This window comes from Cetorhinus maximus, unplaced genomic scaffold, assembly GCF_964194155.1.
Source record: "Cetorhinus maximus unplaced genomic scaffold, sCetMax3.hap1.1 HAP1_SCAFFOLD_954, whole genome shotgun sequence".
NCBI lineage: Eukaryota > Metazoa > Chordata > Chondrichthyes > Lamniformes > Cetorhinidae > Cetorhinus > Cetorhinus maximus.
In genome coordinates, this window is record NW_027596896.1 from 21,551 (window position 1) to 39,669 (window position 18,119).

General features: G+C 48.7%; 1 protein-coding gene across 1 annotated transcript in view; it reads left to right on the plus strand.

Annotated features, from left to right (window-relative positions):
* The first annotated feature begins 1,268 nt into the window (after positions 1–1,268).
* Positions 1,269–18,119, plus strand: part of LOC144675334 (hemopexin-like) — a 56,717-nt gene continuing 39,866 nt past the window's right edge. The window contains exon 1 of the mRNA XM_078536168.1: positions 1,269–1,445. The gene's annotated coding sequence lies outside the window, so the exon portion shown is untranslated. The remainder of the gene's footprint in view (positions 1,446–18,119) is intronic.

Genomic DNA, 18,119 nt, shown 5'->3' on the forward strand with positions numbered 1-18,119 from the left:
CCTCGCGCTCTCTCTCCCCTCGTGCTCTCTCCTCCTCGCGCTCTCTCTCTCCTCCTCGCGCTCTCTCTCCCCCTCGCGCGCTCTCTCTCCTCCTCGCGCTCTCTCTCTCCTCCTCGCGCTCTCTCTCCCCTCGTGCTCTCTCCTCCTCGCGCTCTCTCTCCCCTCGTGCTCTCTCTCCTCCTCGCGCTCTCTCTCCCCTCGTGCTCTCTCTCCTCCTTGCGCTCTCTCTCCCCTCGTGCTCTCTCTCTTCCTCGCGCTCTCTCTCCCCTCGTGCTCTCTCTCCTCCTCGCGCTCTCTCTCCTCCTCGCGCTCTGTCCTCCTCGCGCTCTCTCTCCCCTCGCGCTCTCTCTCCTCCTCGCGCTCTCTCTCTCCTCCTCGGGCTCTCTCTCCTCCTCGCACTCTCTCTCCCCTCACGTTCTCTCTTGCCCTCACCCTCTCCTTCCCCCTCACCCTCTCCTTCCCCCTCACCCTCTCCTTCCCCCTCACCCTCTCCTTCCCCCTCGCCCTCTCCTTCCCCCTCGCCCTCTCCTTCCCCCTCGCCCTCTCCTTCCCCCTCGCCCTCTCCTTCCCCTTCACTCTCCCTCTGCCTCCCTCTCGCTATCTCTCTTTGCTCCCTCTCTCCCTGCCCCTCCCTCCCTCCCCCTCTTCCCCCAACATCTTTGATGAGCTGCGCTGGGCTTTGGAATCGGGTTTAACGTTTCAATGTTGAGCTGTGGCTCTCTGGAATCCAGCCCAGTGGCTGTGGAGTTTTGAGAAATAAAAAGATAAATTCAACACACACTGTGTCCAATCTCGTTGCTGATAGGTGAGCCAGTGATCACCGGGATGGTGCCAAGGGTCCGCAGCATTGTTCAGAGGGTCCCAGTGATTCAGTTACTCTGCGACAAGTGTGATAACAACAGCCCCCCACCCTCCCCCCTCCAATCATTCCAACCAACTCTAGGTGGATTCCATTAACCATTAACCAAGAACTCACCATCTGGTAGAATACCGGTGTGTGCGAATGTTTGTGAGTGTGTGTGCATGTGAATGCATGTGTAAGTGTGTAATATCTCCCAGGAATCAGACTGACACCCAAACAGAACAGAATGTGCCTGTCCCTCTATTAGAAAAACAGTCAGTTTGATCAAACACTCCACAAAAGCAAACACAAGGTAGATATAGTGAGCTCAGACTGACCATTTCCTGTCCAACTGGACACGGAAAGATTGTGTGTGCTGGAGTTCTGTAATCCTTACTGGAATTCGCAATCCGTGTTACCTCACTCAATTGCAGCGGGAATTTCGGGAATTCAGAGGACAAAATGTTTCTAGGGCCTCAATTTGGCTAAAAATTTAAAACTTGTCAGAATATTTGTCACCGCTGATAACCCAGTGAGTGAATGCAGTGCCAGAGGAAATGCAGTGCCGGAGGAAATGCAGTGCCAGAGGAGCCACACAGCCCAGGTACCCCCTTGTTCAATCACTGGTCATGTCGGAGTGAGTTCAGAGTGAGAGTCGCCACAATTGGTCTCAGTGCTCTCTAGGCTAGAGGGAGGCCAATCATCCGGGTTTTCTGTATATTGTTGACCCAGTCACACTTGCTCCTTTGATGTCAAGCAATTAATGCAGGACTTATCCCAAGAATCAATTTAAATCATTTTACTAATTTCCTTAACATTGCTTTGTATCATTTTATCATCACTTCACCACTCAAGTACTTTAGGCCCCTTTTTATAAAAATCCAATATGTCATTGGCCTTCACATGAACATGGTCAGAGAAGTAGGCCCTTGGACTCCACAATTATCCACAACATTCAGTGTCTTTCCTTTGAATGTATCCAGAATGGAGGTGGGGTAGGCATGTGGAAAACAGCGATGGGTAATTTTTTTATTCATTCACGGGATGTGAACTTCATTGGCTAGGCCAGCATTTATTGCCCATCCCTAGATGTCCTTGAGAAGGTGGTGGTGAGCAGCCTTCTTGAACCGCTGCAGTTCATGTGGTGTAGGTACACCCACAGTGCTGTTAGGGAGGGAGTTCCAGGATTTTGACCCAACGACAGTGAATGAACGGCGATATATTTCCAAGTCAGGATGGTGAGTGATTTGGAGGGGAACTTTGAGGTGGTGGCGTTCCCATCTATCTGCTGCCCTTGTCCTGCTAGATGGTAGTGGTCGTGGGTTTGGAAGGTGCTGTTTAAGGAGCCTTGGTGAATTCCTGCAGTTCATCTTGTAGATGGGACACACACTGCTGCTACTGTGCGTCAGTGATGGAGGGAGTGAATGTTTGTGGATGTGGTGCCAATCAAGCGGGCTGCTTTGTCCTGGATGGTGTCAAGCTTCTTGAGTGTTGTGGGAGCTGCACTCATCCAGGCAAGTGGAGAGTATTCCATCACACTCCTGACTTGTGCCTTGTAGATGGTGGACAGGCTTTGGGGAGTCAGGAGGTGAGTTACTCATCGCAGTATTCCTAACCTCTGACCTGCCCTTGTGGCCACAGTATTTATATGGCTATCCCAGTTCAGTTTCTGGTCAATGGTAACCCCCAGGATGTTGATAGTGGAGGATTTAGTGATGGTAATGCCATTGAAAGTCAAGGGGTGGTGGATAGATTCACTCTTGTTGGAGATGGTCATTGCCTGGCACTTGTGTGGCGCGAATGTTACTTGCCACTAGTCAGCCCAAGCCTGGATATTGTCCAGGTCTTGCTGCATTAAGACATAGACTGCTTCAGTATCTGAGGAGTCGCGAATGGTGCTGAACATTGTGCAATCATCAGCGAACATTCCCACTTCTGACCTTATGATGAAAGGAAGGTCATTGATGAAACAGCTGAAGATGGTTGGGCCTAGGACACTACCCTGAGGAACTCCTGCAGTGATGTCCTGGAGCTGAGATGACTGACCTCCATCAAACACAACCATCTTCCTTTGTGCTAGGTATGACTCCAACCAGTGCAGAGTTTTCCCTTGATTCCCATTGACTCCAGTTTTGCTAGGGCTCCTTGATGCCACACTCAGTCAAATGCTGCCTTGATGTCAAGGACAGTTACTCTCACCTCAACTCAGGAGTTCAGCTCTTTTGTCCATGTTTGAACCAAGGCTGAAATAAGATCAGGAGCTGAGTGGCCCTGGCAGAACTCAAACTGGCACTGTTGATGATCCCTTCCATTAGTTTACTGATGATCGAGAGTAGACTGATGGGACAGTAACTGGCCGGGTTGGATTTGTCCTGCTTTTTGTGTACAGGACATACCTGGGCAATTTTCCACATAGCCGGGTAGATGCCAGTGTTGTAGCTGTACTGGAACAGCTTGGCTAGGGGCGCAGCAAATTCTGGAGCACAAGTCTTCAGCACTATTGCCAGAATATTGTCAGGGCCCATAGCCTTTGCAGTATCCAGTGCCTTCAGCCGTTTCTTGATATCACATGGAATGAATCGAATTGGGTGAATCGAATCTGTGATGCTGGGGACCTCCAGAGGAGGCCGAGATGGATCATCCACTCGGCACTTCTGGCTGAAGATTGTAGCAAATGCTTCAGCCTTATCTTTTACACTGATGTGCTGGGCTCCTCCATCATGGAGGATGGGGATATTTATGGAGTCTCCTCCTCCAGTGAGTTGCTTAATTGTCCACCACCATTCACGACTGGATGTGGCAGGACTGCAGAGCTTAAATCTGATCCATTGGTTGTGGATTCCTTCGCTCTGTCTATCACTTGCTGCTTATGCTGTTTGGCACGCAAGTAGTCCTGTGTTGTAGTTTCACCAGGTTGACACCTGGTGCTGCTCCTGGCATGCCCTCCTGCACTCTTCATTGAACCAGAGTTGATCCCCTGACTTGATGGTAATGGTAGAGTTGGGGATATGCTGGTCCATAAGGTTACAGATTGTGTTCGAGTACAATTCTGCTGCTGCTGATGGTCCACAGCGCCTCATGGACACCCAGTCTTGAGTTGCTAGATCTGTTCAAAATCTATCCCATTTAGCACGGTGGTAGTGCCACACAACACGATGGAGGGTATCCTCAATGTGAAGGCGGGACTTTGTCTCCACAATGACTGTGTACAGTGGTCACTCCTACCGATACTGTCATGGACAGATGCATCTGCGGCAGGCAGGTTGGTGAGGATGAGGATATGTATGTTTTTCCCTCTTGTTGGTTCCCTCACCGCCTGCCGCAGACCCAGTCTAGCAGCTATGTCCTTTAGGACTCGGCCAGCTCAGTCAGTAGTGGTGCTACCAAGCCACTCTCGGTGATGGACATTGAAGTCCCCCACCCAGGGTACATTCTGCAATCTTACCACCCTCGGTGCTCCCTACAGGTGATGTTCAAAATGGAGGAGCACTGATTCATCAGCTGAGGGAGGGCGGTACGTGGTAATCAGCAGGAGGTTTCCTTGCCCATGTTTGACCTGATGCCATGAGACTTCATGGGGGTCCAGAGTCAATGTTGAGGACTCCCAGGGCAACTCCCTCCTGACTGTATACCACTGTGCCACCACCTCTGCTGGGTCTGTCCTGCTGGTGGGACAGGACATACCCAGGGATGGTGCTGGTGGAGTCTGGGACATTGTCTGTAAGATATGATTCCGTGAGGATGACTATGTCTGGCTGTTGCTTGACTAGTCTGTGAGACAGCTCTCCCAATTTTGGCACTAGCCCCCAGATTTTAGTAAGGGGGACTTTGCAGGATCAACAGCGCTGAGTTTGCCATTGTCGTTTCCAGTGCCTAGGTCGATGCCGGGTGGTCCGTCCGGTTTCATTCCTTTTTTGTGACTTTATTAAGGTTTGTTACAACTGAGTGGCTGGGTGTCAGTGAGCAGGTTATTGCTAAGCAAATGCCGCTTGTTAGCACTGTTGATGACCCCTTCCAGGGGCGACTGGTTGGGCCACTGTTCAAGGAAGAAGTGGAGACAATCCTGGTGGAGGATGGTCGAGGGATTGGACGTCCATTGTGAAGAAGTCAGTTATCAGCAGCTATAAGAGGAAATGGTACAGCAAACAGAGGAAGCTATGTTCCCATGGGAACTAAGAATATGTAAGCTGTTCAATTAGGACATGATGAAGGGAGTCAAATCTCTTTAGTGTGAAATGTTCCTCTGTGTTACAATAGCTGCACTGTTAACAACCCGAACAATCCAAATCAGTGAGTAACAGCAGGGAGAAAGTAACAGAATCTAAATCAGGGTTACTGTGCATGTGTGTGAATACACGGAGTATAGTGAATAAGATTGGGGAGTTACAGGCGCAGATTGCCATGTGGAAATATGATGTTGTGGTGATAACAGAGACCTGGCTCAAGGAAGGGCAGAACCGGGTGTTAAATATTCCTGGGTACAAGGTGTTCAGAAGAGATAGGAAAGGAAGGAAGGAGGAGGGGTGGTGGTATTGGTTAAGGAGAGCATTGCAGTGCTGGAGAAAGAGAATGTCCCAGAGGGTTCAAGGACAAAATCAATTTGGCTCAAACTAAGGAACAAAAAGGGGGGAATTACATTGCTCGGTGTAGTCTATAGACCGGCAACTAGTGAGAAGGATGTTGAGGAACAAATCTGCAGGGAAATTACAGAGGTGCAGGCATTAGTCATAATGGGGGACTTTAATATCTAGAATCTAGATATGGAAAATCGGTAGTGTAAAGGGTGGAGAGGGGCAGAAGTTCCTAGATTGTGTTCCAGAGAATTTTCTACAGCAGTATGTGTCCAGTCCAACAAGAAAAGATGCACTGTTGGACCTGATTCCTGGAAATGAGGTGGGCCAAGTAGATCAAGTGTCAGTGGGGGAGCATTTAGGAGACAGTGATCATTGTATTGTACATTTTAGGATGACGATAGAAAAGGACGATAGGCAATCCAGAGTAAGAATAGTTAACTGGACAAGAGCCGACTTCAATGGGGCAAGAACGGAGCTGGGCCAGATAGATTGGAACGAAAGATTGGTGGGAAAAACTGTAGTTGAACAATGGGCTACCTTCACAGAATCACAGAATCACACAATGCAGAAGAGGCCCTTCGGCCCATCGAGTCTGCACCAACACGTGAGAAACACCTGACCTACCTACCTAATCCCATTTTCCAGCACTTGGCCCATAGCCTTGAATGTTATGATGTGCCAAGTGCTCATCCTGGTACTTTTTAAAGGATGTGAGGCAACTCGCCTCCACCACCCTCCCAGGCAGTGCATTCCAGACCTTCACCACCCTCTGGGTAAAACAGCTTTTCCTCACATCCCTCCTAAACCTCCTGCCCCTCACCTTGAACTTATGCCCCCTTGTGACTGACCCTTCAACTAAGGGGAACAGCTGCTCTCTATCCACCCTGTCCATGCCCCTCATAATCTTGTACACCTCCATCAGGTCGCCCCTCAGTCTTCTCTGCTCCAATGAAAACAACCCAATTCTTTCCAACCTCCCTCCATAACTTAAATGTTTCATCCCAGGCAACATCCTGGTGAATCTCCTCTGCACCCCCTCCAGTGCAATCACATCCTTCATATAATGTGGCGACCAGAACTGCACACAGTACTCCAGCTGTGGCCTCACCAAGGTTCTATACAACTCCAACATGACCTCCCTACTTTTGTAATCTATTCCTCGATTGATAAAGTCAAGTGTCCCATATGCCTTTTTCACCATCCCACTAACATGCCCCTCCGCCTTCAGAGATCTATGGACACACACGTCAAGGTCCCTTTGTTCCTCAGAACTTCCTAGTGTCATGCCGTTCATTGAATACTTCCTTGTCAAATTACTTCTTCCAAAGTGTATCACCTCACACTTTTCAGGGTTAAATTCCATCTGCCACTTATCTGCCCATTTGACCATCCCATCTATATCTTCCTGTAGCCCAAGACACTCAACCTCACTGTTAACCACCCGGGCCAATCTTTGTGTCATCCACAAACTTACTAATCCTACCCCCCACATAGTCATCTATGTCGTTTATATAAATGACAAATAATAGGGGACCCAGCACAGATCCCTGTGGTACGCCACTGGACACTGGCTTCCAGTCACTAAAGCAGCCTTCTGTCATCACCCTCTGTCTCCTACAACTAAGCCAATTTTGAATCCACCTTATCAAATTACCCTGTATCCCATGTGCATTTGCCTTCTTTATAAGTCTCCATGTGGGTCCTTGTCAAAGGCTTTGCTGAAATCCATATAAACTACATTAACTGCACTACCCTCATTTACACACCTGGTCACCTCCTCAAAAAATTCAATCAAATTTGTTAGGCATGACCTCCCTCTGACAAAGCCATGCTGACTATACCTGATCAAACCTTGCCTCTCCAAGTGGAGATAGATTCTCTCCTTCAGAATTTTCTCCAATAGTTTCCCAACCACTGATGTGAGACTCACTGGCCTGTAGTTCCCTGGCTTATCTCTACAACCCTTCTTAAATAGCAGAACCACATTAGCTGTTCTCCAGTCCTCTGGCACCTCCCCCGTGGCCAGAGAGGAATTAAAAATTTGGGTCAGAGCCCCTGCGATCTCCTCCCTTGCCTCCCTCAGCAGTCTGGGACACAAATCATCCGGACCAGGAGATTTGTCCACTTTTAAGCCTGCCAACACCTCCAATACCTTATCACTCCCTATATCAATTTGCTCAAGAACCTCGGAGGCTCCCACTGCTCTTCTGTAGATTTCCCCACCAGTAGCTGTTCCCAGTCTACCTTGGCCAGATCCTGCCTTATTTTACTAAAATCCACTCTCCCCCAATCCAAAACATTTTTTTGCAACTTGTCTATTTCTTTGTCCAAAAAATAATTGGTTCGGGCAGTGTCAAGGTATATTCCATCAAAAGGGAAAGGTAGGACAGACAAATCCAGAGCTCCCTGAATCAAAAAGAAAATAGAAATTAGGATAAAGAAGAAAATGTGTGTTTATGACAGGTATTTTTAAAAATTTATTCCCAGGATGTGGGCTTCACTGGCTGGGCCAGCATTTATTACCCATCCCTAGTTGCCCTTGAGAAGGTGGTGGTGAGCTGCCTTCTTGAACCGCTGCAGTCCATGTGGTGTAGGTACATCCACAGTGCTGTTAGGGAGGGAGTTCCAGGATTTTGACCCAGTGACAGTGAAGGAACGGTGATATATTTCCAAGTCAGGATGGTGAGTGACTTGGAGGGGAACTTCCAGGTGATGGTGTTCCATCAACAATCCAGGCAAGTGGGGAGTATTCCATCACACTCCTGACTTGTGCCTTGTAGATGGTGGACAGGCTTTGGGGAGTCAGGAGATGAGTTACTCGCTGCAGGATTCCTAGCCCCTGATCTGCTCTTGTAGCCACAGTATTTATGTGGCTGGTCCAGTTCAGTTTCTGGTCAATGGTAACCCCCAGGATGTTGATAGTGGGGGATTCAGTGATGGCAATGCCATTGAACATCAATGGGCGATGGTTAGATTCTCTTTCAATGGAGATGGTCATTGCCTGGCACTTGTGTGGCATGAATATTACTAGCCACTAATCAGCCCAAGCCTGAATGTTGTCCAGGTCTTGTTGCATTTGGACATGGACTGTTTCAGTATCTGAGGAGTCGCGAATGGTGCTGAACATTGTGACATCATCAGTGAACATCCCCACTTCTGACCTTATGATGGAAGGAAGGTCATTGATGAAACAGCTGAAGATGGTTGGGCCAAGGACACTACCCTGCAGTGATGTCCTATATCCAAAGGAATACAAGGTTGTGTCTGCAATCTGTCTGCATAATTTAATCCTTTGAGCCCTGGTATCATTATGGTGAATCTGCACTGCTCCTCCTCTGAGGCTAATATACCTTTCCTGAGGTGCAGTGCCCAGTTACTCCAGATGTGGTCTAACTTTATATAACTTTACAATAACTTTCACTCCTTTCTGTCGAAGATTGTCATCTTGCACTCATCAGGACAGAAGTGCAAGAATGGCAAATATCAAAGGGAGCAACAATTTATACTGCATGAGAAGAGGTTGCTGATCAATTGGCAAATGGACTCTCATCGGTAGAGGCATTGCCATGGCGAATGCATCAGGGAACAGTTAACTGCCAAGCTTTTGCTTAAATTCAAACCAGGTGGTTCTACTCTAATTCTGGACCACTGAGTGACTACTTCACCTCTTGGTACTGCAGCTTCCTCCAGATAAAAGCTCACATTCCATTAGGCTTTTGAATTATTTTCTGCTGTGCTTTAGTTTGGGTTTTATGTGAAGTAAATAAAGAAAGGGGTGAACTGAGGGAGGGATGAAGATGTGGAGTTTGAGGGTTAGGGAGGAGCAAGTGAGAGGGGGATGAGGGGTGGCAGATTTAGAACTCAACAGAGTCTAAACAGAAAGAAATATCAGCGGGCTGATCTACTACAAAAACTTCATGGCTGGAAGACAAGTTCAAAATTTAACATTTGATTCCAAGAGTCAGAATACATTGAAGAGGTGGAATGTTTGGGACAGGGGACATGGACCTTAGCAAGGATAGGAAGGAGTTCGGAGGGGACTGAACCTCTGAGCATTGACAACACAAAGATACATAAAGGTTGCAACAGAGAGAGAGAGATTGAATTACGACACGGTCCTGAACTCTGGCTATCCTGCTTCACCTGAATCCTCCCTGCAGCAGTTTGAGGAGAGTCAGTGTGGTCACTCGCTCTCAGTGACCATGAACATTGAAGCTGGTCAGTCTGGAGATGCTGCTGTCAGCTCATGGCTCAAGCTTAGGCCACATGGTAACTACCACCCTGCACCTGCCAGTAAACTACTCAATGTTCCACTTAACCTGGTGTCTGCCAGTAAACCACTCAATGTTCCGCTTAACCTGGTGTCTGCCCGTAAACCACTCAATGTTCCGCTTAACCTGGTGTCTGCCCGTAAACCACTCAATGTTCCACTTAACCTGGTGTCTGCCCGTAAACCACTCAATGTTCCACTTAACCTGGTGTCTGCCAGTAAACCACTCAATGCTCCACTTTACCTGGTGTCTGCCAGTAAACCACTCAATGCTCCACTTTACCTGGTGTCTGCCAGTAAACCACTCAATGCTCCACTTTACCTGGTGTCTGCCAGTAAACCACTCAATGTTCCACTTTACCTGGTGTCTGCCAGTAAACCACTCAATGCTCCACTTTACCTGGTGTCTGCCCGTAAACCACTCAATGTTCCACTTAACCTGGTGTCTGCCAGTAAACCACTCAATGCTCCACTTTACCTGGTGTCTGCCCGTAAACCACTCAATGTTCCACTTAACCTGGTGTCTGCCAGTAAACCACTCAATGCTCCGCTTAACCTGGTGTCTGCCCGTAAACCACTCAATGTTCCGCTTAACCTGGTGTCTGCCAGTAAACCACTCAATGTTCCGCTTAACCTGGTGTCTGCCCGTAAACCACTCAATGTTCCACTTAACCTGGTGTCTGCCAGTAAACCACTCAATGTTCCGGTTAACCTGGTGTCTGCCAGTAAACCATTCATACACTCATAGATTCACAGACATTTGCAGCACAGAAGGAGGCCATTCAGCCCATCGTGTCTGCACCAGTCAACAAAGATCTGACTACACTAATCCCATTTTCCAGCACTTGGCCCATAGCCCTGGAGGCTATGGCAACACAAGTGAATATCTAAATGCTTCTTAAATATTATGAGAGTTTCTGAATCAACCATCCTTTCAGGCAGAGAGTTCCAGACTCTCACCACCCTCTGGGTGAAAACATTTCTCCTTAACTCTCCTCTTAGCCTTCTGCCTCTTACCTTAAATCTATGCCACCTGATTATTGACCCCTCTACTAATGGAAAAAGTGCCTTCCTATTCACCCTATCTAAGCCTCTCATAATCTTATACACCTCTATCGGGTCCCCTCTCAACCTTCGCTGCTCCAAGGAAAACAACCCCAGCCTATCCAATCTTTCCTCATAGCTCAGACCCTCCAGCCCAGGCAGCAACCTGGTAAATCTCCTCTGCACCCTCTCCAGTGCAATCACATCCTTCCTATAATGTGGTGACCAGAACTGCACACAGCACTCCAGTTGTGGCCTAACCAGCGTTATCCAGCATAACCTCCCTGCTCTTGTATTCTCTGCCTCAGCTAATAAAGGCAAGTATCCCATATGCCTTCTTAACCACCTTATCTACCTGCCCTGCTACCTTCAGGGATCTGTGGATATGCACACCAAGGTCCCTCTGATCTTCAGTGCTTTCCAGGGTCCTACCATTCATAGTGTAATCCCTTGTCTTGTTAGCGCTCCCCAAGTGCATTACCTCACACTTTTCTGGGTTGAATTCCATTTACCACTGCTCTGCCCACCTGACCAGTCCATTGATATCCTCCTGCAGTTTACACCTATCCTCCTCACTATTTACCATCCTACCAGTTTTCGTGTCATCTGCGAACTTCTTGATCATACCCCCTACATTTAAGTCCATATCATTTGTGTACACCACAAACAGCAAGGGCCCCAGCACAGAGCCCTGCAGAACCCCACTGGAAACAGACTTCCAGTCACAGAAACATCCCTCTACCATCACCCTCTGCTTCCTGCCTCTCAGCCAATTTTGGATCCAACGTGCCACTTTGCCCTGGACCCCATGGGCTCTTACTTTCTTGACCAGTCTGCCATGAGGGACCTTGTCAAAAGCCTTCCTAAAGTCCATGTAGACCACATCAAATGCATTACCTTCATCAACACTCCTGGTTACCACCTCAAACAATTCAATCAACTTTGTCAAACACGACCTTCCCTTAACAAATCCATGCTGACTATCCTCGATTAATCCATAGATAAAAGCAAATACTGCGGACGCTGGAAATCTGAAACAAAAACAAAAATTGCTGGAAAAACTCAGCAGGTCTGACAGCGTCTGTGGAGAGAAAGACAAAGTTAACATTTCGAGTCCGTATGACTCTTCATACGGACTCAAAGAGTCACACGGACTTGAAATGTTAATTCTGTCTTTCTCTCCACAGTTGCTGTCAGACCTGCAGAGTTTTTCCTGTTTAATCCATGTCTCTCCAAGTGCAGATATGTTCTGTGCCTCAGAATTCTTTCTAGTAACTTCCCCACCATCGAGGTTAGACTGACTGGCCTGTAATTTCCTGGTCTGCCCCTCCCTTTTTAATAATGGGACAACGTTAGCAGCCCTCCAGTCCTCTGGCACCTCACCTGTGGCCAGAGAGGATTTGAAAATTACTGCCAGGGCCCCTGATATATTTTCCCTTCCAAACCCCGGAGCTCGAGTTACTTCAGTCTGAGGCACGTCCTGCACACATGGTCATCCAGACTGCTAGGAGTGACTAGGATTTCCCACATAGCGCAGGTTGTGCAAATCACGGGACTGAGCTCCCCAGGCATATCTTAGCTAAATATAATATGGACCCTTGCTTTTATTTTACCCTTACTCCTACTTGAGTACAGACTAGATGCTAAGTCCTCCAGATAGACTAGATCCTCTAGGGTCTGCTGACTGCCTGTCCCAGGGTCCTCCTCTCACTCTCTCCTCTAGGTGCTGCTGACTGCCTGTCCCAGGGTCCTCCTCTCACACTCTCCTCTAGGTGCTGCTGACTGCCTGTCCCAGGGTCCTCCTCTCACACTCTCCTCTAGGTGCTGCTGACTGCCTGTCCCAGGGTCCTCCTCTCACTCTCTCCTCTAGGGTCTGCTGACTGCCTGTCCCAGGGTCCTCCTCTCACACTCTCCTCTAGGTGCTGCTGACTGCCTGTCCCAGGGTCCTCCTCTCACACTCTCCTCTAGGTGCTGCTGACTGCCTGTCCCAGGGTTTTCCTCTCACACTCTCCTCTAGGTGCTGCTGACTGCCTGTCCCAGGGTCCTCCTCTCGCACTCTCCTCTAGGTGCTGCTGACTGCCTGTCCCAGGGTCCTCCTCTCACATTCTCCTCTAGGTGCTGCTGACTGCCTGTCCCAGGGTCCTCCTCTCACATTCTCCTCTAGGTGCTGCTGACTGCCTGTCCCAGGGTCCCCCTCTCACATTCTCCTCTAGGTGCTGCTGTCTGTGTGTCCCAGGGTCCTCCTCTCACACTCTCCTCTAGGTGCTGCTGACTGCCTGTCCCAGGGTCCTCCTCTCACACTCTCCTCTAGGTGCTGCTGACTGCCTGTCCCAGGGTCCTCCTCTCACTCTCTCCTCTAGGTGCTGCTGACTGCCTGTCCCAGGGTCCTCCTCTCACACTCTCCTCTAGGTGCTGCTGACTGCCTGTCCCAGGGCCCTCCTCTCACACTCTCCTCTAGGTGCTGCTGTCTGTGTGTCCCAGGAACAGATCTCACATAAGGGGACAAGCTTTTTATCATTTTATAATTCTTTATTTTTCATTTTTTATATCTTCATCAGTCTGAGACAGTTCTGTGCCTCAGGGAGCTTTTCCTTTGTGCATGTGTGAACTCACACGCTTGCCCTGCTCCCTCCAGACAGACAGCACCGTGCGCTTCTGCCCGTGTTCCACACTGGGCGGGCTGTCATTTCCCTCGCCAGCGTGAAATCGCCCCAATCGCTTCCCGCGCAAATTGCTTCCCAACTGTCCCCGCACGCCCCCACCAAGCCCGCCCAACGGGGGCAAAATTCTGCCCTATGTGTTTATTGGATGAGAGGTAATGATTTTTCCTGTGGCATCAACACTTCAAAACCTGCTGCCCATGTCCACACTTGTAACTCTGCAATGGTGACTTCACAGCCTTTGGACAGGATTTTCGGGTTGTCGGGCAGGTGGACTCAGGAGCGGCCAGGAAACAGTCCGCGGCCTGTGATTGGGCCTCAGCCGTGATTCCGCGCTGGCTGGCCAATCAGCAACCAGCCAGCCTGAAAGGAGCACTGAGAAGTTCGAGCCGCCAGGGTGGGGGCAGGAGAAGGGGATACACAAGAGTCTGTGTATGTGCTGGGGAGGGGGGGGGCGCGGACTGAACCCTCCCTCAAACTGCCTCAGGGAGCTGAAGAATATTACAATCAAAAATAAAGATTTAGAAAATGTGAACAAATTGTCCCCACATAGGAATCACTCACATGAACATAAACGTCATAAAAATTAGGTCAAAACATTTTTTTAAATGACTGTTGGAAACCTCATCCTGCCCATGGATGAGGTTTCCACAAAAATGCAAAGGCCGCTTGGCCAATTTGCCCGCCCACCAATCGTAAGGTTGGTGGGGAGCACAAAATAGCTTTAAATTAATTGCTTAATGGCCTTAACAGGCCTCTTAATTGTTGGCAGGCACACGGCCAACTCATGAGCGTGTCCGCTGACTGAAATATTGCACGAGTGCGCGATGATGTCAGGACACGCGCTCAATGTCATCGTGCACTATTTTACACCCAATCTGCCCGCCCGTGAGATTTAAAATCATGTCCCTTGTGACTTTGGCTTATTTCAGGCAGTCACAGATTCTCTAAGCTCAATTTTCTAACCTACCATCACCTTCCTTGTCTTTCTCATCCCCAAAATTGATGAGTAAGATGTTCTGCTTCCCTTCTTCTTCCTCCTCATTGTCATTCTCCTCTTCCTCCTATTCCATATCATCTTCCTTTCCCTCCTCTTCTTCGACTTCTACCTTCTCTTCCTCATCTTCCTGCAAATGTCTTTGTCTTCTGCTCCTCAATCACTCTCTCATAGTTGTAGGAAAGGGTAACTACTACCTGTGTGATCTGCACCCCAAGTAACAGTTGAGAAGAGGAGTGAGGAACCCAAGAGAAGAGAGGGCAGGAAAACGGACTTTAAACCCCCTGCAGCCTTGCAGGTGTCCATGTAGTGGAGGTACGGATGCCCAGGAAGTCATGACCCAGTGGCAATTTCACCATACAGAAGGTCTTTGGGTACAGCCATCATCCATCCGACCAACACAGCTGAGCAAATGTAGACGTTGTTGGCTGAGCAATGAGTGTTTGCTGATGGAATTAGCACACTCCAGGGCCACTGAGTTGGTGACCTTGTTCTGCTGAGAGATGCTGAGGATATGTCTGAAACAGCGGAGGTGGAAACTGTTCAGACCTTTCTCCTGCCTAGCATATGTTGTCCAGGTCTCACCACTGTAGGGCAGTGCACTGAGGATGCCGACTTGGTAGACTCATAGTTTGCTGTTCTCAGTCAGGTTGCTATTGTTCCAAACTCTCTTACTCAACTTGGACAGAACAGCTGCAGCTTTTGTGCTCTGTATGCTAATTTTAACATCAAGTGCTGATTGTGGAGCCTGGATATGTGAAGCTTGGATATGTGAAGCTATCAACAGCCTCCAGTGTCACATTGTCAATGCTGATAGACGGCAGAATAGCATCGTCCTGGACCATGACCATTTGTCTCCCTGATGCTGATGGAAAGAGGAGATCACATTGAGCAGCTTTGTGGGCAGCCAATATTCTCCAGCACCTTAAATAGACTGTCTCTGCTCACATGGTCAAATGCTTCAGTGAGATCGATGAAAGCAATATAAAGTGGCCTCCTTGGCTCAGGGTATTTTCCTTGCAGCTGTGGGACTGAGAAGATCATGCCAATTGTAGATCTTCCAGTTCTGAAACCGCACTGGGATTCGGGGTAGATGTGTTCAGCCAGGAACTGCAGTCTGACACGGGCAACACAGGCAAATACTTTTACCATAATGCTCAGCAGGGAGATGCCTCGATGGTTGGTGCAATTGTTGCAGTCGCCCTTGTGCTTGTATATGGGGGTCACAATCTTTGCATCACGCATAACCTGGGGCACTGCCCCCTCCCTCCAGCAGAGACAGAGAAGTTTTTGCAGATGCTGCAGGAGTGCTGGTTTGCCGTGTTTGATGAGTTCAGGCAGAATAGTATCAGCACCTGGAGGTTTGCCCAAGGCAGGCCAATCAATAGCTTTGCTAAGCTCCACCATTGTGGGTTCAATATCCAGCTCTGCCTTGACAGACAAGCTTGCTATGGTGTCTAGAGCTTCCTTGGTGACAGTGTTCTCCCTTTAGTACAACTCAAGGTAGTGTTCTACCCGGCTCTCCAACTGTTTATTGCAGTCAGTGGTGACCACCCCACCTTTGTTTTCAATGGAGCTGTTTTCTTTGCTGAAGGATCTGGTGCCTTTTTGATCCTTCCATACATGTCACTCGCATTCCCTGTGTTGGAGGACATCTCGGTATTCTGGCAAAGCTGTAAACAGTAGTCATTGGTTCATGGTCTAGCAGTAGCCTGTCGGAAGGTACTTCAGGTGGCTCTATGTACATTCTCACTTGGATCTCTCTTATAATTAGTGAGAGGGGACTGCTTGGCTTCAATGGCAGGTTCCATCACAGTGATGTTAGCCTCGAGCAAACAAGCAAGTTTCCATTCTTGCTTTCTCTATGTTGAGTTTGTGGTATTTGTAGATGGTGTTCAAAGTATGTCCCGTTTCACTTCTGCACTCTGTGTGGGAATGCCAGAGAGCACCCGTTCAATCGAGGTGTGGAATTGTTGCTTTTCATCCCGGTAGGCATATGGCTGATGTTGACATGAGGTCGGCATTTCTGCTTTGAATGAAAAAACTTCAAGAGTTGCATCCTCAAACTAGCGCATACCAGGGAATGATCTGCATCACAGTCAGTGCTGTGGGAGCTGCTTATGTTGAGAATGTAGGTCATAGCGTCATGTCTGGTGATGATCAGGTGCAGCTGGTGCCAATGCCCTGATCTTGGATGTCTCCAGAAGCAAGGTTTGTTCTGAAAGAAGATGTTTGTTACATAAAGCTCGTGGTAGCAGCCAAGCTCAAATAGTTTCTGCCCATTCTCATTTATCTTTCCCAGGCCATGATGTCTGACACAGGACGGCCATGTCTAATGGTCTGTGCTCACTGCTGAACTGAAAACCCACCACTAGGTAAAGATGAAGGCAAAATACTGCGGACTCTGGAAATCTGAAACAAAAACAAAAGTTGCTGGAAAAACTCAGCAGGTTTGACAGCATCTGTGGCGAGAAAGACAGAGTTAACGTTTCGAGTCCAGATGACTCTTCTTCAGAACTAAAGAGAAGTAGAAATGTGGTGAAATATATATTTTTTAAGGGGGTTGGGACAGGTGGAGCTGGATAGAGGGCCACTGATAGGTGGAGGCAAAGGAGAGGTTAAGAAAGATGTGGAAGGGGTGTTAATGGTGGTGATAATGGTGGAGGAGGTATAATGATGACATTAAGAGTAGAAAGCAGGATAAGCAAGTGACAGATAGCCCTAGTGGGGGGTGGGGTGGGGGGAGGGGACGCTGTGGGAGAAAAGATCGAAATAGGCTAAAAGGTGGGGATGAAACAATGAATGGAAATGCATTTTTTAAAAATAATAGAAATAGGTGGAAAAAAATGTATATATAAAAATTTTAAAATAAATATTTCTAAAAAGGGGGATCAAAAAGTGGTGAGGATGGAGGAGAGAGTTCATGGTCTGAAGTTGTTGAACTCAATATTCAGTCCGGAAGGCTGTAAAGTGCCTAGTCGGAAGATGAGGTGCTGTTCCTCCAGTTTGCGTTGAGCTTCACTGGAACAATGCAGCAGGCCAAGGACGGACATGTGGGCATGAGAGCAGGGTGGAGTGTTAAAATGCCAAGCGACAGGGAGGTCTGGGTAATGCTTGCGGACAGACCGAAGGTGTTCCGCAAAGCGGTCACCCAGTCTGTGTTTGGTCTCTCCGATGTAGAGGAAACCGCATTGGGAGCAACGAATGCAGTAGACTAAATTGAGGGAATTGCAAGTGAAATGCTGCTTCACTTGAAAGGAGTATTTGGGCCCTTGGACAGTGAGGAGAGAGGAAGTGAAGGGGCAGGTGTGCCACCTTCTGCGGTTGCATGGGAAGGTGCCGTGGGAGGGGGTTGAGGTGTAGGGGGTGATGGAGGAGTGGACCAGGGTGTCCCGGAGGGAAGGATCCCTGCGGAATGCCGCCAGGGGGTGTGAAGGGAAGATGTGTTTGGTGGTGGCATCATGCTGGAGTTGGCGGAAATGGCGGAGGATGATCCTTTGAATGCGGAGGCTGGTGGGGTGATAAGTGAGGACAAGGGGGACCCTGTCATGGTTCTGGGAGGGAGGAGAAGGTGTGAGGGCAGAGGCGCGGGAGATGGGCCGGACACAGTTGAGGGCCCTGTCAACCACTGTGGGTGGAAAACCTTGGTTTAGGAAGAAGGAGGACATGTCAGAGGAACTCTTTTTGAAAGTGGCATCATCAGAACAGATGCGACGGAGGCGAAGGAACTGAG